The following is an 18,969-nucleotide window of genomic DNA, read 5'->3' on the forward strand; positions in this document are numbered from 1 at the left end:
GCAGTAGCTTTTTTTTATTTTGGGTGGGGGGATTTGCATGCCCATTCTGGGCTGCTCCCACCCCTACGTGGATATAAAACAAAATCCCTGGGGCCTAGTGGGCTTTCTGCCCCCACGGGGGGCAGATAAGGGGCTATTGCACCATCTGCCTCCTGGGGTGGCAGAAAGTCTTATTCTTACTTTGCCGGCATAGGGTGGGGGCTTTGGTGCATAAACTTCGACATAAGATGGCCACCGAATAGGAGCTCTTCCTCAGAGCTCCCGGTTGGGGATCACCATATCGGGGATCACACTCCGATTCGTACGACCCCGAGCTGAGCTCACTGGTGAGCGCTGCGGAACTCATCGCTGGTCTCCTCAACTCTTCCTGCAATGCATCAGCTAAATTGCTAGTTGGGCCCCTAAGGATGCATCAACTCTCCTGCTTGATCTTTGAGCCCCCCTGCCCATCTCTATGACCCAGCTGCCGTCGATCCTCATGCAACTGGTGGCAACCACTGACCTAACCTTCAGAAACGCATTGGCTCTCATGTTTAATGTAGATGAGCACTCCTGACTGATGGTAAGAAATAGGGCTCCACTACAGCAACCATGAAGGTGGAGTCCCGCACATTCCTCTATAGTCAGTGCACTTAAAATGAATTGTTGTTTATTTAGAAAATAGTGGCTGTATGTAGCAACTCTTTGTTACCTGATTAGAAATAGATCAAAGCCCTATAACCACTTGCTCCTTCAAATGAACAAATTGGCTGTGTTTTTACTATCCATTTTCATATTCCCTCACCTCAATGATTGGGTATTCCCGTAAGAACGTCCCTGCTTGCCAGTCAACAGCTTTATCTGCTCTGAAGGATCCGTTGCATTGTGAGAAGGAATACATTCAGCATTTAAATAATATATTCATGGTATGTACGTTACTAGAATATAAAAAAGTTCAAAGAGAAACACTAACATGACTTCTTTTTTGGATTGATCGCATGACTATTCTAAGGGTGGGCGACAATTTCCGTTCCGCTCGCGGAATTGTGAAATTTCGACATTTTCACGTTCCGCGCGGAACGCGAAAACGTTGAAACTTCCGCGATCCGCGGCGGAACAGAAATATGCAGGGCAGGATTCATTCAGGCACGATGCTCCTGTCATTTTAAACCTCAACAGGAAGCACTTACAGATTTAAATAAAGCAAGTGCCCGAGTTGAAGGTCAAATTCAGTTAAAATCCCTGTGTAGTTCCTGACACCAGGAGGTTCTGTCTCCTCATCTGCTGCACTGGTCGGTCTCTGACCCTTTATAAACAAGAGGCATGATGATGTGAAGTGCATAGAATCCCCGCCGTTTGGCCCCAGCCCACACACCAGCGGTGTGCAACGTCTTCCCGCCCTTTCCCCACTATGATGGACAGCTCACTCGAGGGACCCCGGTGCCCATCGGCACGGTGGCAAAAGTTAAACACACACGGTCACTGGAGACAACTCTTCTGGCCCTTTACGCAGCTGTAGTGTAGGAAAAGCACTATACATTTACCCACTAGGTAGCACTTACTGATTAGCCAGTAGAAAGTACTCCAGTTGAATATTGCACAAAACGGTGGCATCTTCTTGTAAAATATGCAGGGCAGGATTCATTCGGGCATGATACTCCTGCCACAAAAATTAAACCTCAACAGGAAGCACATACAGATATAAATAAAGCAGGTGCCCAAGTTGAAGGTCAAATTCAGTAACGCATTAATCAGCACAAAAGATTCGTGAGCACGGTGGAGGCTAGGCAGGTGTGCTTTCTCTATACAAAAAAGAGAGAGGGGGGGACCAGGAGCTTGTTGTGGTCCAGTGTCTGTGCTCCGTATGTCATCTATAATACTCAAAAGGAGACACTGTTTCTTCAAAGGAGAAAGAAAACGAGAAAAACTCGAGAAGAATAGAAGGGATTAGAGTCCTAGGCTACTATTAGGCCCAAAGATAGATCGAGGGGAGGCAAACCTTGATTTCTCTTGTTGCCCTCACACACCCCGAAGGATGTCATGCTTCATCATTGGGCGTTTTGCTCCTCGTCGGGCCGGCGCTGCAATGCCCTACGGGCCCCCCGAAGGGTCACTTTAGCGGGGATCTTTTAGAGAAAACGCCGTTGGGTGCATGCGGGTGTGTGGTTTGGGTCCTAATAAAATAAAGACACGTGGTGATGTGGGTGTGTCGGTGACGTGATAGACTAAAAATGTCTAAGGGTTGCTCATGAAATAAGATTTAATATAAGTAGGCACCCTTGACATACTAAAAAACCCGTAGGTTAGGTGTTACCTTACTGGAAATAATGTACCATCAGGTGACTAATAAGTGGTCGACATGTTTCGCGCCCCACTGGTCCGAAATGGATCCTTGGCGCTTCCTCAGGACCAAAATAAAGGTAGTGAATGGTGAGAATGGACTGAGGGATTCTACCAACAGTCAATATCCGGGCGTACAGGTAAAGATAGCCCTGCTCTCTGTGTAAGAGTAAGGTCGCTCCAGGATAAAGCCTAGGTAAACATAAAAGAAAGAGAGAGGAGAACATCCTACATGTTAACGTATGTTCACCTGTTCAAAGAATAACAAAAGAGTACATAATTAAAATTAAAATTAAAGGAGAAACAGGGATATCACCTCCACTCACGGGTGGTGGCGTTATGGGGGTCTCAACGATGAGTCAGCGGGCGCTTAGACCAGGGTGAGCTGCCTGGGATAAAGACCTCCCGTCGCCGATCGGAGTCACCCATAGGTCCAGACACTAACCGTGGAAGAGGTCATGGCAGATACATGGGTCATCCTACGGTATGCATGCCCCTTACGTTTGGGCCAGTACAACAGAACAACAGGACACTGCACATCACACAACTGCACATCACACCACTCACCTAAAAATGGGGAGAATAATGCTCCATAGATTAGGGGACGAGCGTACACACCTTCAAGTGCTATGAAAAAGAATAAATCACTAATGAGTCCTAGCTGGTATTGAGACACAACCTGATCTGAGATATCGTATAATATACAACCAGTCTCCTCAGTACCTCTTCACTCAATTACTTACAGTTTTGCTCCGGCGTGGCCTCTTAACCACCTATCCCAGTCGTCCTCCTATCTGGAAAGGAACCGAGGACTTCTCCGGGTCTCATTTGTAGTCCCGGCGTGGGCTAATCGGGGCGATTCCCGTATCCGGTCGTCTATGAGGAACAGGTGTGTATGCAGCGTAATGTGGAATGGTGCGCATGTGCGGGAGACAGACAGGCGGTCTCCGCGCTTGCGTGTATTGAATGCGGGCTGCGGCTAGCGTTCTAGTGATGTCATTGTAGTGTGCATGCGCAGTCGTTGGTTCTTTCGTTTACTACGGGGAGTTACGTAGTCAGAGTAACTGACATGTATGGTGCCGATGAATAACTCTCTACCCAAAATGAATAACTCTCTACCCAAAATGAGTCAGGCATTTTATTTCATCTACACAATTCCACTAAAACCCCGTGTGTGCAAAACCAGGGAGGTTATATGTACAGAATTCACGTGATTAGTGCCTGTATGTGTTCCGTCAGTAACAAACTCATATCGATACACATGGTTGTTAATGGGCGAACCTAGGAGGTAACGGGGGGAGGGGGGCAACAAATATTACCCAAATACCCAATACCTATTGATTTCCAGAGGTCATTGAGAGCCCGGTTGACCCAAATGCTGAATAAAATGCTGAATACAACAGGGGAGTTACGAATGATAAATGCTCCTAGCTGTGTATGACACCCACGGAGATGGATGGAGGGTGCCTAAATATCAATGTGTCAGTCCGAAGTGTGACTCAGGGAAGCAGTTACTTTAGCAAAGTACGTAGTTGAGTAGGGATTACTGAAGTAGGTAAACTACACAGACAAAGGGGCCATGCTGAGGCTTAGTATGTGCTTACTATAATGATGGTAGGAGTGGGCTGATAGTTTAACTCTAATAGCAGCAGGCTGAGTTATAATTCAGTCCATGGTATCTCATCGTTGAGACCCACTTCATTGGTCCGAAGGCGGTGTACCCAACGTTGTTCTCTGCGTAGTAGGGTGTTATTATTCCAGAGTTGGTTGTTTTCCAGTACTGTCCACCTGATATCATCACATGTGTGCCCTTTCTCAATGTAATGATTCGTTAGTCTAGTTGCTGTTCTGCCTCGTCTGATCGTACTCCTGTGTTCACTGATCCTCAATTTAACCTGTCTTGTGGTCATCCCTATGTACCGAAGTGCACAGGGGCAGGTAATGAGGTACACACAGTTTCTTGTGTTGCAGTTCGTGTGGTTCCGTTGATCCCACGTGATCTTGTCCAACTCCAAGTGTGTAGTGTGTTTGGTAAAGGGACATGCGCTGCAACCACCACAAGGGTAATGACCTTTCACAGCAGGGAGGGACCAGAGTGTGGACTCCTGACGGCTGGTCTTAGCGCGGGGTCTCTTGTTGATCAGTTGGTCCCGTAAGTTGGAGGTCCTCTTGAATGCAAATCTGGGGCGCTCCATAGTGAGATTCCCCGTATTCAGGATATTCCAGTTCCGGTTCACAATGTTTTTGATTTGGTTAGACAGGGGGGTGAAGGTTGTGACACATGTGATGATATTGTCGGTTTCCTTAGTTCTGTCTTCCAGTAATGCCTGGCGGTTGTTGTTCCTGGCTCGTTTGCATGCCCGTTGCACAATCCTCTCTGGGTAGTGTCTTTGTTTCAAATTTACCGTGAGGGTGTTCGCCTGAATGTCGTATTCATGAGTGTCACTACAATTCCGGCGTATCCGCAGGAATTGTCCGAAGGGCAAGTTTTCCCTCAGTGCTTTAGGATGATGGCTGTGAAAATCCAGTAGACTGTTGCGATCAGTCGTCTTTCTGTAGATGGTAGTGTTGAGTCTTCCATCCTCTAGAGTGATCAATAAGTCCAGGAAGGGAATTTCTTTTTCACTCTCTGTTTTGGTAAAGCGTAGATGAGGGTTCAAGTTGTTTATCCATTGGTAGAACTCCTGGCACATCTCCACACTACCCTTCCATAGGATGAGTACATCGTCGATGTATCGTTTCCAAGTCACCATATTCTCTTTGTAGTGGTTATTTTCTGTAAAGATGTTGTTGGCCTCAAAGTGCGCCATGTACAACCCTGCCAGACTCGGCGCGAATGTACTCCCCATGCTGGTCCCTTGTATTTGATGGTAGATGGTGGTCTTATACATAAAAAAGTTGTTCTTAAGGGCCAGCATGATAAGTTCCGTGGTGAAGATTGCAGGTGTATTGGTGGGGAGGTCTGTCTCGAGTAGAAGTTGTTCTACTACTTTAATCGTGGCATCTTGGGGGATATTCGTATACAATGCCTCTACATCTAAAGTTAAGAGGAGGTTGATGGTCTCGGTATTGTTGTCGTTGATCTCTTGTATCAAATTCAAAACATCCCTGGTGTCTTTTAAGTAAGCTGGAGTTGCTTGGACCAAGGGGCGGAGGAAGAAGTCACTGAACTTGCTCAGGGGTTCCAGTAACGAGCCTATGCCAGAGACGATTGGTCGTCCTGGAGGTGGAATGATGCCCTTGTGAATTTTAGGTAATAGGTAAAAGTACGGCATTCTGGGGTTCTCATTGATAAGGAACGCCGCCTCATGAGGTGTGATCCAGCCCTCGTTGATTGCTTCATTGACTAAGATGCGTATCCGTGATAGAAGTCTATCGGTGGGATCAATCTCCAACTTCTTGTAATACTCAGTTTTTCCGAGTTGTTTCACGCATTCTCTGTCATAGTCATCCACTGACAAAATGACGGTGGCTCCACCCTTATCCGCCGGTTTTATAATGATGGTTTCATCATTAGTAAGTGACAGTACTGCCTGACGGAGTTTCTTAGGTAAGTTATCATAGACATGCTGACTTTTCAGGTTGTTTGCCTCCTTGAGGACTGCTTTCTCAAATGTCAGCACTTCACTTGGGACCATGCCAGCTGATGGAGTAAATTTGGAAGGTGGTCTGAGTCCGGTATCCTGGCGGTCAGGGGTAGGGTTGTTGTTGAAGAAGGATTTGATGCGGATCTTTCGGAATAGTTGTTGTAGCTCCTCGTTCAAGCGGAAGTTATCCTCCTTGGGGGTGGGTACAAATCCTAAGCCCAGTTCCAGGACGGTCGTTTCATCTGCGTTCAGGAGTCTGTCTGTGAGGTTCACTATCAGGGTCTTGGAAGGGTCGAGCTCTTCGTTGTTCTCTGTTGTGTCTCTGGATCCTGCCAATGAACCTGTTTTTGACCTCTTCTTCTGCCTCTGCCTCGTCCCCTGCCTCTGTTCTGAAAAGGAGGAGGTGCATTGGGGAAGAAAGGTTGTTGGAAACCTGGATGTTGACCCGGAAAGGCTGGAAACCACATTGGGCCTTGTTGAGGAAATGGTTGGTGCGCATAACCGTACATAGGTGGCATCGGGGGTGGAGGGAGTAGGCCTGGTTTGTTGATGTTCCTGCCCCAGCTACTGTTGCTGGAGTTGCTGTACATGGATCGTCCTGAGTTCGTGGATGACGTGGAGCCTTCATCTGAAGCTGCATCACTATCTGATGGTCTGTAGTCCTCTTTGGTATAGGGGTATATCTTTTCTCTATCGAATCTCTTAATGTCTTTTTGTAATTTCGACACTTTCTGCTGTAATAAGTAATCTCGATGGTCTGTCATCTCCGCGTTTACTTCTGCTAAACGGGTTTTGTAGGCTGAAATACTGATCCCAGTTTCCAGTCCATTCTCTGCGATGTTGATCTTGATGATTAATGCCTCGGAGAGACGTTTGGCAGTCCCAATTATGAGGATGAGCCAGTCGCGGGTGCACTTCCATGCGATCTGGCTCCATTCTTTGCGGAAAATAAGATCTTCCAGGAAGATTCTCGGTGCCGTACGGACAATCATCCCATTGGGTGCAGCACTTGCTCTCAGGTATTCAGTCATGATTGTGCCATGCATTGCAACTTTGACTTGTAACTTCTTAAGTGATGCCAGGGAATTCCAGTCACCTTGTGATGATGTACTGGCCATATTACCCTCACTATCCAGTAGTGAGGGAGTTCTCAAGATTTCGGCCACATTGTCATCATCAAATCAGAGTCCCAGATTGTCCCCCATGTTAGAGGTTGACATTTTTACGTACTCAATTGAAAAATGGAGGGATAATCCGAAAAAGCCAAAAAAGAGAGAGAAAGGAAAAAAGGGGGGGGTTTTAGGGTCCCTCGGCTGAGCCGCCGTGTATTTATCTATACAAAAAAGAGAGAGGGGGGGACCAGGAGCTTGTTGTGTTCCAGTGTCTGTGCTCCGTATGTCATCTATATTACTCAAAAGGAGACACTGTTCCTTCAAAGGAGAAAGAAAACGAGAAAAACTCGAGAAGAATAGAAGGGATTAGAGTCCTAGGCTACTATTAGGTCCAAAGATAGATCGAGGGGGAGGCACACCTTGATTTCTCTTGTTGCCCTCACACACCCCGAAGGATGTCATGCTTCATCATTGGGCGTTTTGCTCCTCGTCGGGCCGGCGCTGCAATGCCCTACGGGCCCCCCGAAGGGTCACTTTAGCGGAGATCTTTTAGAGAAAACGCCGTTGGGTGCATGCGGGTGTGTGGTTTGGGTCCTAATAAAATAAAGACACGTGGTGATGTGGGTGTGTCGGTGACGTGATAGACTAAAAATGTCTAAGGGTTGCTCATGAAATAAGATTTAATATAAGTAGGCACCCTTGACATACTAAAAAACCCGTAGGTTAGGTGTTACCTTACTGGAAATATTGTACCATCAGGTGACTAATAAGTGGTCGACATGTTTTGCGCCCCACTGGTCCGAAATGGATCCTTTGCGCTTCCTCAGGACCAAAATAAAGGTAGTGAATGGTGAGAATGGACTGAGGGATACTACCCACAGTCAATATCCGGGTGTACAGGTAAAGATAGCCCTGCTCTCTGTGTAAGAGTAAGGTCGCTCCAGGATAAAGCCTAGGTAAACATAAAAGAAAGAGAGAGGAGAACATCCTACATGTTAACGTATGTTCACCTGTTCAAAGAATAACAAAAGAGTACATAATTAAAATTAAAGGAGAAACAGGGATATCACCTCCACTCACGGGTGGTGGCGTTATGGGGTCTCAACGATGAGTCAGCGGGCGCTTAGACCAGGGTGAGCTGCCTGGGATAAAGACCTCCCGTCGCCGATCGGAGTCACCCATAGGTCCAGACACTAACCGTGGAAGAGGTCGTGGCAGATACATGGGTCATCCTACGGTATGCATGCCCCTTACGTTTGGGCCAGTACAACAGAACAACAGGACACTGCACATCACACAACTGCACATCACACCACTCACCTAAAAATGGGGAGAATAATGCTCCATAGATTAGGGGACGAGCGTACACACCTTCAAGTGCTATGAAAAAGAATAAATCACTAATGAGTCCTAGCTGGTATTGAGACACAACCTGATCTGAGATATCGTATAATATACAACCAGTCTCCTCAGTACCTCTTCACTCAATTACTTACAGTTTTGCTCCGGCGTGGCCTCTTAACCACCTACCCCAGTCGTCCTCCTATCTGGAAAGGAACCGAGGACTTCTCCGGGTCTCATTTGTAGTCCTGGCGTGGGCTAATCGGGGCGATTCCCGTATCCGGTCCTCTATGAGGAACAGGTGTGTATGCAGCGTAATGTGGAATGGTGCGCATGTGCGGGAGACAGACAGGCGGTCTCCGCGCTTGCGTGTATTGAATGCGGGCTGCGGCTAGCGTTCTAGTGATGTCATTGTAGTGTGCATGCGCAGTCGTTTGTTCTTTCGTTTACTACGGGGAGTTACGTAGTCAGAGTAACTGACATGTATGGTGCCGATGAATAACTCTCTACCCAAAATGAATAACTCTCTACCCAAAATGAGTCAGGCATTTTATTTCATCTACACAATTCCACTAAAACCCCGTGTGTGCAAAACCAGGGAGTTTATATGTACAGAATTCACGTGATTAGTGCCTGTATGTGTTCCGTCAGTAACAAACTCATATCGATACACGTGGTTGTTAATGGGCGAACCTAGGGGGCAACGGGGGGAGGGAGGGGCAACAAATATTACCCAAATACCCAATACCTATTGATTTCCAGAGGTCATTGAGAGCCCGGTTGACCCAAATGCTGAATAAAATGCTGAATACAACAGGGGAGTTACGTATGATAAATGCTCCTAGCTGTGTATGACACCCACGGAGATGGATGGAGGGTGCCTAAATATCAATGTGTCAGTCCGAAGTGTGACTCAGGGAAGCAGTTACTTTAGCAAGGTACGTAGTTGAGTAGGGATTACTGAAGTAGGTAAACTACACAGACAAAGGGGCCATGCTGAGGCTTAGTATGTGCTTACTATAATGATGGTAGGAGTGGGCTGATAGTTTAACTTTAATAGCAGCAGGCTGAGTTATAATTCAGTCCATGGTATCTCATCGTTGAGACCCACTTCATTGGTCCGAAGGCGGTGTACCCAACGTTGTTCTCTGCGTAGTAGGGTGTTATTATTCCAGAGTTGGTTGTTTTCCAGTACTGTCCACCTGATATCATCACATGTGTGCCCTTTCTCAATGTAATGATTCATTAGTCTAGTTGTTGTTCTGCCTCGTCTGATCGTACTCCTGTGTTCACTGATCCTCAATTTAACCTGTCTTGTGGTCATCCCTATGTACCGAAGTGCACAGGGGCAGGTAATGAGGTACACCCAGTTTCTTGTGTTGCAGTTCGTGTGGTTCCATTGATCCCACGTGATCTTGTCCAACTCCAAGTGTGTAGTGTGTTTGGTAAAGGGACATGCGCTGCAACCACCACAAGGGTAATGACCTTTCACAGCAGGGAGGGACCAGAGTGTGGACTCCTGACGGCTGGTCTTAGCGCGGGGTCTCGTGTTGATCAGTTGGTCCCGTAAGTTGGAGGTCCTCTTGAATGCAAATCTGGGGCGTGCCAACAACATCTTTACAGAAAATAACCCCTACAAAGAGAATATGGTGACTTGGAAACGATACATCGACGATGTACTCATCCTATGGAAGGGTAGTGTGGAGATGTGCCAGGAGTTCTACCAATGGATAAACAACTTGAACCCTCATCTACGCTTTACCAAAACAGAGAGTGAAAAAGAAATTCCCTTCCTGGACTTATTGATCACTCTAGAGGATGGAAGACTCAACACTACCATCTACAGAAAGACGACTGATCGCAACAGTCTACTGGATTTTCACAGCCATCATCCTAAAACACTGAGGGAAAACTTGCCATTCGGACAATTCCTGCGGATACGCCGGAATTGTAGTGACACTCATGAATACGACATTCAGGCGAACACCCTCACGGTAAATTTGAAACAAAGACACTACCCAGAGAGGATTGTGCAACGGGCATGCAAACGAGCCAGGAACAACAACCACCAGGCATTACTGGAAGACAGAACTAAGGAAACCGACAATATCATCACATGTGTCACAACCTTCACCCCCCTGTCTAACCAAATCAAAAACATTGTGAACCGGAACTGGAACATCCTGAATACGGGGAATCTCACTATGGAGCGCCCCAGATTTGCATTCAAGAGGACCTCCAACTTACGGGACCAACTGATCAACACGAGACCCCGCGCTAAGACCAGCCGTCAGGAGTCCACACTCTGGTCCCTCCCTGCTGTGAAAGGTCATTACCCTTGTGGTGGTTGCAGCGCATCTCCCTTTACCAAACACACTACACACTTGGAGTTGGACAAGATCACGTGGGATCAACGGAACCACACGAACTGCAACACAAGAAACTGTGTGTACCTCATTACCTGCCCCTGTGCACTTCGGTACATAGGGATGACCACAAGACAGGTTAAATTGAGGATCAGTGAACACAGGAGTACGATCAGACGAGGCAGAACAGCAACTAGACTAACGAATCATTACATTGAGAAAGGGCACACATGTGATGATATCAGGTGGACAGTACTGGAAAACAACCAACTCTGGAATAATAACACCCTACTACGCAGAGAACAACGTTGGGTACACCGCCTTCGGACCAATGAAGTGGGTCTCAACGATGAGATACCATGGACTGAATTATAACTCAGCCTGCTGCTATTAGAGTTAAACTATCAGCCCACTCCTACCATCATTATAGTAAGCACATACTAAGCCTCAGCATGGCCCCTTTGTCTGTGTAGTTTACCTACTTCAGTAATCCCTACTCAACTACGTACTTTGCTAAAGTAACTGCTTCCCTGAGTCACACTTCGGACTGACACATTGATATTTAGGCACCCTCCATCCATCTCCGTGGGTGTCATACACAGCTAGGAGCATTTATCATACGTAACTCCCCTGTTGTATTCAGCATTTTATTCAGCATTTGGGTCAACCGGGCTCTCAATGACCTCTGGAAATCAATAGGTATTGGGTATTTGGGTAATATTTGTTGCCCCCCCCCTCCCCCCGTTACCCCCTAGTTTCGCCCATTAACAACCACGTGTATCGATATGAGTTTGTTACTGACGGAACACATACAGGCACTAATCACGTGAATTCTGTACATATAACCTCCCTGGTTTTGCACACACGGGGTTTTAGTGGAATTGTGTAGATGAAATAAAATGCCTGACTCATTTTGGGTAGAGAGTTATTCATCGGCACCATACATGTCAGTTACTCTGACTACGTAACTCCCCGTAGTAAACGAAAGAACAAACGACTGCGCATGCACACTACAATGACATCACTAGAACGCTAGCCGCAGCCCGCATTCAATACACGCAAGCGCGGAGACCGCCTGTCTGTCTCCCGCACATGCGCACCATTCCATATTACGCTGCATACACACCTGTTCCTCATAGATGACCGGATACGGGAATCGCCCCGATTAGCCCACGCCGGGACTACAAATGAGACCCGGAGAAGTCCTCGGTTCCTTTCCAGATAGGAGGACGACTGGGGTAGGTGGTTAAGAGGCCACGCCGGAGCAAAACTGTAAGTAATTGAGTGAAGAGGTACTGAGGAGACTGGTTGTATATTATACGATATCTCAGATCAGGTTGTGTCTCAATACCAGCTAGGACTCATTAGTGATTTATTCTTTTTCATAGCACTTGAAGGTGTGTACGCTCGTCCCCTAATCTATGGAGCATTATTCTCCCCATTTTTAGGTGAGTGGTGTGATGTGCAGTTGTGTGATGTGCAGTGTCCTGTTGTTCTGTTGTACTGGCCCAAACGTAAGGGGCATGCATACCGTAGGATGACCCATGTATCTGCCACGACCTCTTCCACGGTTAGTGTCTGGACCTATGGGTGACTCCGATCGGCGACGGGAGGTCTTTATCCCAGGCAGCTCACTCTGGTCTAAGCGCCCGCTGACTCATCGTTGAGACCCCATAACGCCACCACCCGTGAGTGGAGGTGATATCCCTGTTTCTCCTTTAATTTTAATTTTAATTATGTACTCTTTTGTTATTCTTTGAACAGGTGAACATACGTTAACATGTAGGATGTTCTCCTCTCTCTTTCTTTTATGTTTACCTAGGCTTTATCCTGGAGCGACCTTACTCTTACACAGAGAGCAGGGCTATCTTTACCTGTACGCCCGGATATTGACTGTGGGTAGTATCCCTCAGTCCATTCTCACCATTCACTACCTTTATTTTGGTCCTGAGGAAGCGCCAAGGATCCATTTCGGACCAGTGGGGCGCGAAACATGTCGACCACTTATTAGTCACCTGATGCTGCATTATTTCCAGTAAGGTAACACCTAACCTACGGGTTTTTTAGTATGTCAAGGGTGCCTACTTATATTAAATCTTATTTCATGAGCAACCCTTAGACATTTTTAGTCTATCACATCACCGACACACCCACATCACCACGTGTCTTTATTTTATTAGGACCCAAACCACACACCCGCATGCACCCAACGGCGTTTTCTCTAAAAGATCCCCGCTAAAGTGACCCTTCGGGGGGCCCGTAGGGCATTGCAGTGCCGGCCCGACGAGGAGCAAAACGCCCAATGATGAAGCATGACATCCTTCGGGGTGTGTGAGGGCAACAAGAGAAATCAAGGTGTGCCTCCCCTCGATCTATCTTTGGGCCTAATAGTAGCCTAGGACTCTAATCCCTTCTATTCTTCTCGAGTTTTTCTCGTTTTCTTTCTCCTTTGAAGGAACAGTGTCTCCTTTTGAGTATTATAGGTGTGCTTTCTCCCCATATCTACCGTCAACAATTTGCTGTAATCCTTGATGGAGGTCTGTGCATCCATGAGTTTCTCGAGCGCAATCCCCATGTAGTTCCTGACACCAGGGGGTTCTGTCTCCTCATCTGCTGCGCTGGTCGGTCTCTGACCCTTTATAAACACGAGGCATGCTGATGTGAAGTGCATAGAATCCCCGCCATTTGGCCCCAGCCCACACACCAGCGGTGTGCAACGTCTTCCCACCCTTTCCCCACTATGATGGACAGCTCACTCGAGGGACCCCGGCGCCCATTGGCGCGGTGGCAAAAGTTACAGACACACATGGTCATTTCAGACGACTCTTCTGGCCCTTTACGCAGCTGTAGTTTAGGAAAAGCACTATACATTTACCCACCGAGGTAGCACTTACTGATTAGCCAGTAGAAATTACTCCAGTTGAGTATTGCACAAAACGGTGGCATCTTCTTGTAAAATATGCAGAGCAGGATTCATTCTGGCACGATACTCCTTCCACAAAAATTAAACCTCAACAGGAAGCACTTACAGATATAAATAAAGCAGGTGCCCGAGTTGAAGGTCAAATTCAGTAACGCATTAATAAGCAGAAAAGATTTGTGAGCACGGTGGAGGCTAGGCAGGTGTGCTTTCTCCCCATATCTACCATCAACAATTTGCTGTAACCCTTGTTGGAGGTCTGTGCATCCATGAGTTTCTCGAGCGCAATCCCTGTGTAGTTCCTGACACCAGGAGGTTCTGTCTCCTCATCTGCTGCACTGGTCGGTCTCTGACCCTTTATAAACAAGAGGCATGATGATGTGAAGTGCATAGAATCCCCGCTGTTTGGCCCCAGCCCACACACCAGCGGTGTGCAACGTCTTCCTGCCCTTTCCCCACTATGATGGACAGCTCACTCGAGGGACCCCGGAGTCCATCGGCACGGTGGCAAAAGTTACAGACACACATGGTTGCTGGAGACAACTCTTCTGGCCCTTTACGCAGCTGTAGTGTAGGAAAAGCACTATCCATTTACCCACCTAGGTAGCACTTACTGATTAGCCAGTAGAAAGTACTCCAGTTGACTATTGCACAAAACGGTGGCATCTTCTTGTAAACTATGCAGGGCAGGATTCCTTCTAGCACGATGCTCCAGTCACAAAAATTAAACCTCAACAGGAAGCACTTACAGAAATTAAATAAAGCAGGTGCCCGAGTTGAAGGTCAAATTCAGTAACGCATTAATCAACACAAAATCTCCGTGAGCACGCGAAATTTTGCGTGTCCGCAGAATTTTTTTTCCGTTTCGCAAAATTTTGCGAAAGGCAATTTCGCAAATTCCACCCACTATTCCCCACCCCTGATGTTAAATATAATGGAAATGGGCATGCAATGCTTCCCAGGGTTCCCGGATATCTAGAAAGTAGAAATGACATTTGGAACGTTATCTCCCCTCCCTGCACTGAACAACGGATGTTTGTGCAGGGAGCCTCTGCCTTCCTGATTGACCTGTGGCTGCCCTTCCCTCACTGAGTCTGAGCCCCTGGACACATCGGGCCACGTGTGAGTGACATGCTCTTTCTTTAGTTTATTAGGGCTTTATCCTCCATTTTGGAATTCCACTTCTTCATCATCTTGACAGTCCTTCAGAAAATGGCGGCCCCTACTTTTTAAAAATACCAGTGCAAACATTGAATTGAAAAGGGTACTTTCCTCCTTCTGGGTTGCAAGCCAACAACTTTGGCGGCCATCTTTGACTGTCTTTTTTTTGTTTTTGATATAAATATATATACATTTTCTTTCTCTCTTATGGATGGCTCTCACATTTACGTCAACCCAGTACCCCTTCCTTCAGGATTAGCATCGCTTGGACCACATTGGTTATCTTTTATTTTGACACAGTTGGCTTTAGCACTACATATAGCTTGTGTTATAATTCAAGTGTAGTTATGGAAAAAGTTCTCCATTTTTTATTTTCATCAAAGCCTGCATTTGGCTCATCCTAATCAAGTAGCCTAATGTCTGTAGTTATGATTCACTTTGGTACAGTCACCTGGATCCTCCCTCACGCACAGTGGCTATCAGCTCACTATCCTGCAGTTCACTCTGGGTATACTTATTGACCACTCCTGAGCCCACATAGAGGTGTTTTAGGATGTAACTGTACCATCCTCAACCCAGTTCTCCAACTTTTGACCAAATTTCCCACTAAGTATCACCCTTGTTTGCTCTTCTCTGATTAATCGCCCAAGAGCTTTAGTAAGGAGCAGAAGTAAAGAGCTCTTGGGCAACCTGACCCCTCACAAGAATGGATACATGATTTGTCCCCACTGGTCGTCATGCCCTCACAATCAACTATCCTCCTAACCACTCCAAAAATGTGTCAAAAAAGTTCAAACATCTTTTACTCAAATCCCAACCCAAAACTCTTATCTCTGATCCCTACTTCTGTTCCAAGAAGGGTACACTAACTAATGACCTCATCTTCTTCTCCTGGACACGGGAACGATGGAGGAATGCCTTCATTCCTTGCTTCACATATTGAACACCAGGAAAACTCTGCATGGCCTCAAACTTTCAGCATCACCTTCATTCCTCTTCAATGCTTATGCCACCATCTCCCTTTATAACAACGGTATTATCTTAATTCAAGCCTCGAATGACAATCTAATTAAGATGGACAATATTTTCCCCATGGCAGTGACTTCCAAATCTCCTCATCCCCGCTTAACCCGGCCAATTCCAAATGATCTCACACTTAATCCTCTCTTCATGCCTGAGATGACAACACCCACTCGTATCCCTCCGCATGCCTTAGGTGAGCGTTGTGCCACTCAGCTCCCTGACTTAGCTTCTCCTGATAATACAATGTCATCATTCACTTTGATTCACTCAAATCCTGGACCCATTGCGTCACTCACTTCTCCAAACTCCACATGGCTATCTTCTGGGACCATTGCAGTGGAATCCCCTCTAGCCCCTCTGCCTTACCTCTTCCCCGGTGAACCTCCCTGTTTGATTCTATCTAACTTGCCTTTAGCACAATCCGTATCCACCCTCTCGCCCTCCTTGGAACCCGTTCATGCCATCCCAGTCTCTCTTGCTTCCCCCACATCCCATCCTCCCCACTCGAGCCCTCTAGCCCGCCTTACAAACACAGACCTTTTTGCTTCGCTAAGTGGAAATCCACATGACCTCTCTGACTCACCCGCTCCCTCTGACTATCTTTTGGCATCCCCAGCCCCTTCTGCTATCTCCCAAAACCCCACCTTACCTCATAAACCCATCAATCAACTCCCTGATAGGGCCATGCATCTATGAGATATCTAGCCACCTGCACCTTCTCACAAGGGAAATTCAGGAACTGAAAGACATCACTATCACACAGCTCTCTCTACTCAGATCCCTTAGCACTTTAGAGATTCGTCCCATCATCATCGAGGCCGCTGCTCCTCCACTGCCCATGCACACATTTCACCATACTTGGAAAACTTTACCTCTCCCGAATACCTTCTCCCGCCCCAAATGATTGAAAGCTAGCCTCTCATCTATTGAGATCCGTGAGCGTCTCCTATCCTACTCCTAATCACCTATCAAGTCCCGTACTGGACAAATCCAAGCCATCCAAGCTAACCCTTACAGAGAACCTTCACACAACCTGGGAAGCATTATTATTGAAAACCTACAGTGCATCAATATCCTCCCAACATCCACCCCTCACTCGATGGACCAATTGAAATGCGCTCTACTCAATTGTGGATCAGCGATTAAACACGCCTCTGACATCTATGATCTCATCCTAACCAATGAGCTTGACATCATTATCCTCATAGAAACTTGGCTTAACGACTCCTCCTCACCTATACTCGACCTTATAGTCCCTCCTAGCCATAACATTATTTGAATGGACAGAGAGCTAAAACTGGGTGGAGGATTAGCCAGTATCCACAGAAATACACTCTTGCTTTCCCAATTTGATTCAAACACACCATCCTCCTGTGAATATCTCTGCATCAACATTACCAGCAAAGACCGCCATTTCTGTAAATTACACACTTTCTACCACCCCCCTGGTGACAATCTTTCCTTCATTGAGCATCTAATGGAAATCATCTCATCCAATGATGACCCTCTCATGTCCCAAATCTTCCTGGGAGACTTCAACCTCCACTGTGAGGTTCCTGTAGCGATCCGAACCCGTGAATTCGGTATCGTAGTACTGACACGATTTTGGTACCAATGAACCGCAAATGATCCATTATATACATGACAGTGTTTTCGCTGCGCAACTAGCATGAATTCACTGGAAAATAGGGCATTCTGTCACTAAAGTCATGGCACCCATTTTAGTTACGGCATCCATTTTGTTTCTTGCCCTCACATAGTCAATGAACGGACGATGACCCCGGCAGGATCACCTTGTTAAGGACACGTAAGCTCGAGCCCCGAGAAAGGCTGACGCTACATGACTAGGCAGAATCAAGCTGCCTCCCTTGCCTGAGGCCAGTCCTGCTATACTGGTTCTCGTGTCCGTTGTCCTGACTGAAAGGCCGAAGACGATTGCCCTGCCCGTTTATGATCCATAAACACCTCTTATCCTACATTTCAATCCTTTGCACCTGGCTCTGCTCTTTTCTTTCTGGGCTTTTACAATGGGGAGGTTACGATTTTTATGACGGGGAGGATCAAGTAGAGAATGAAGAACTGACAAGAGAGCCTGATCGAATACCGAAAACCTACAACTAATCATTGTTTGATATTTATTTATTATCTATTTGGGATACCGGGTTGGGCATGAGAAATATTCGTGTAATGTTGCCCCAAGACATTTTTCTTGTATTTAAGAAACAACCCACTTAATGTAATTCGAACAGTCTCCTAGATTCTGCCTCTGTGTGGTTCCTATGATTTCTGTGTCCCTGCAGTAAATAAACCTTGGTCTTTGACGCCGCCATCGAGAAGCCCGTGTCTCTGTTTATTTGTGCACCGGGACAGGGGGAACTCAGGGGTCTTCGGGTGTTGTTTCCCTGACACCTCTGGACTCTTAAAAGTCCAGAACCTCAAATTGGCGCCCAACGTGGGGCGACGTCATCCGGTACCGGTCCAAAGCCTGAAAAGTTCGAGAAGTTTTGTGTGAAGATTCCGGAGGGAGGTACCCCGCTTCATCGATCCCTGCATGTCGTAAAAGTGGCCCGACGATCTCTTCCACGAGGGTTCCCGTTCCCAGACGGCTACAGAGGACCGCTGCCTTGACTGTCGCCCTGTCTTGGACCCGAGGTGCAGACCTTAGTACGGCGAGACGTAGACGGGTTCTCCTTGGTGACGTCTTCCACATTTCAGTTAAGTATTAAGTGGGTTGTGCTCAGTTTGGTTATTTGGATACGTTTGTTTTGGATTTGTAGATTATCATTGGTTGCTCTTGTTAAGATAATCTTTGTATTTGGTATTGGTTCATTTTGGTAGGCCTAAGTTCTCTGCGCATTTTGGTTGGAATTTGTCTTTGTTGTCATGACTAAGGGTAACAATTGTTTTTTGTCCTGGTTACGTTGCAACGGGGATTCACGGTTGGAGGATTCGTGTTCGGTTCCTCCGATTGGGACTCCTACATATGAGCTCTATTGTAAACATGGTGTTGGTCCTATTACGTATAATGAAGTATGGGTCCGTTATACCAAGAAGGATGGTGTCCTTAGTTGGCCACCGCATGGTAGTTTCGAAACGGAAATTCTAGATAATTTAGAAATGAAGTTGTTTAAGAGAAAAGC

The sequence above is a fragment of the Triturus cristatus genome, chromosome 3_2 (genome assembly GCF_964204655.1).
Source record: "Triturus cristatus chromosome 3_2, aTriCri1.1, whole genome shotgun sequence".
Taxonomy (NCBI): domain Eukaryota; kingdom Metazoa; phylum Chordata; class Amphibia; order Caudata; family Salamandridae; genus Triturus; species Triturus cristatus.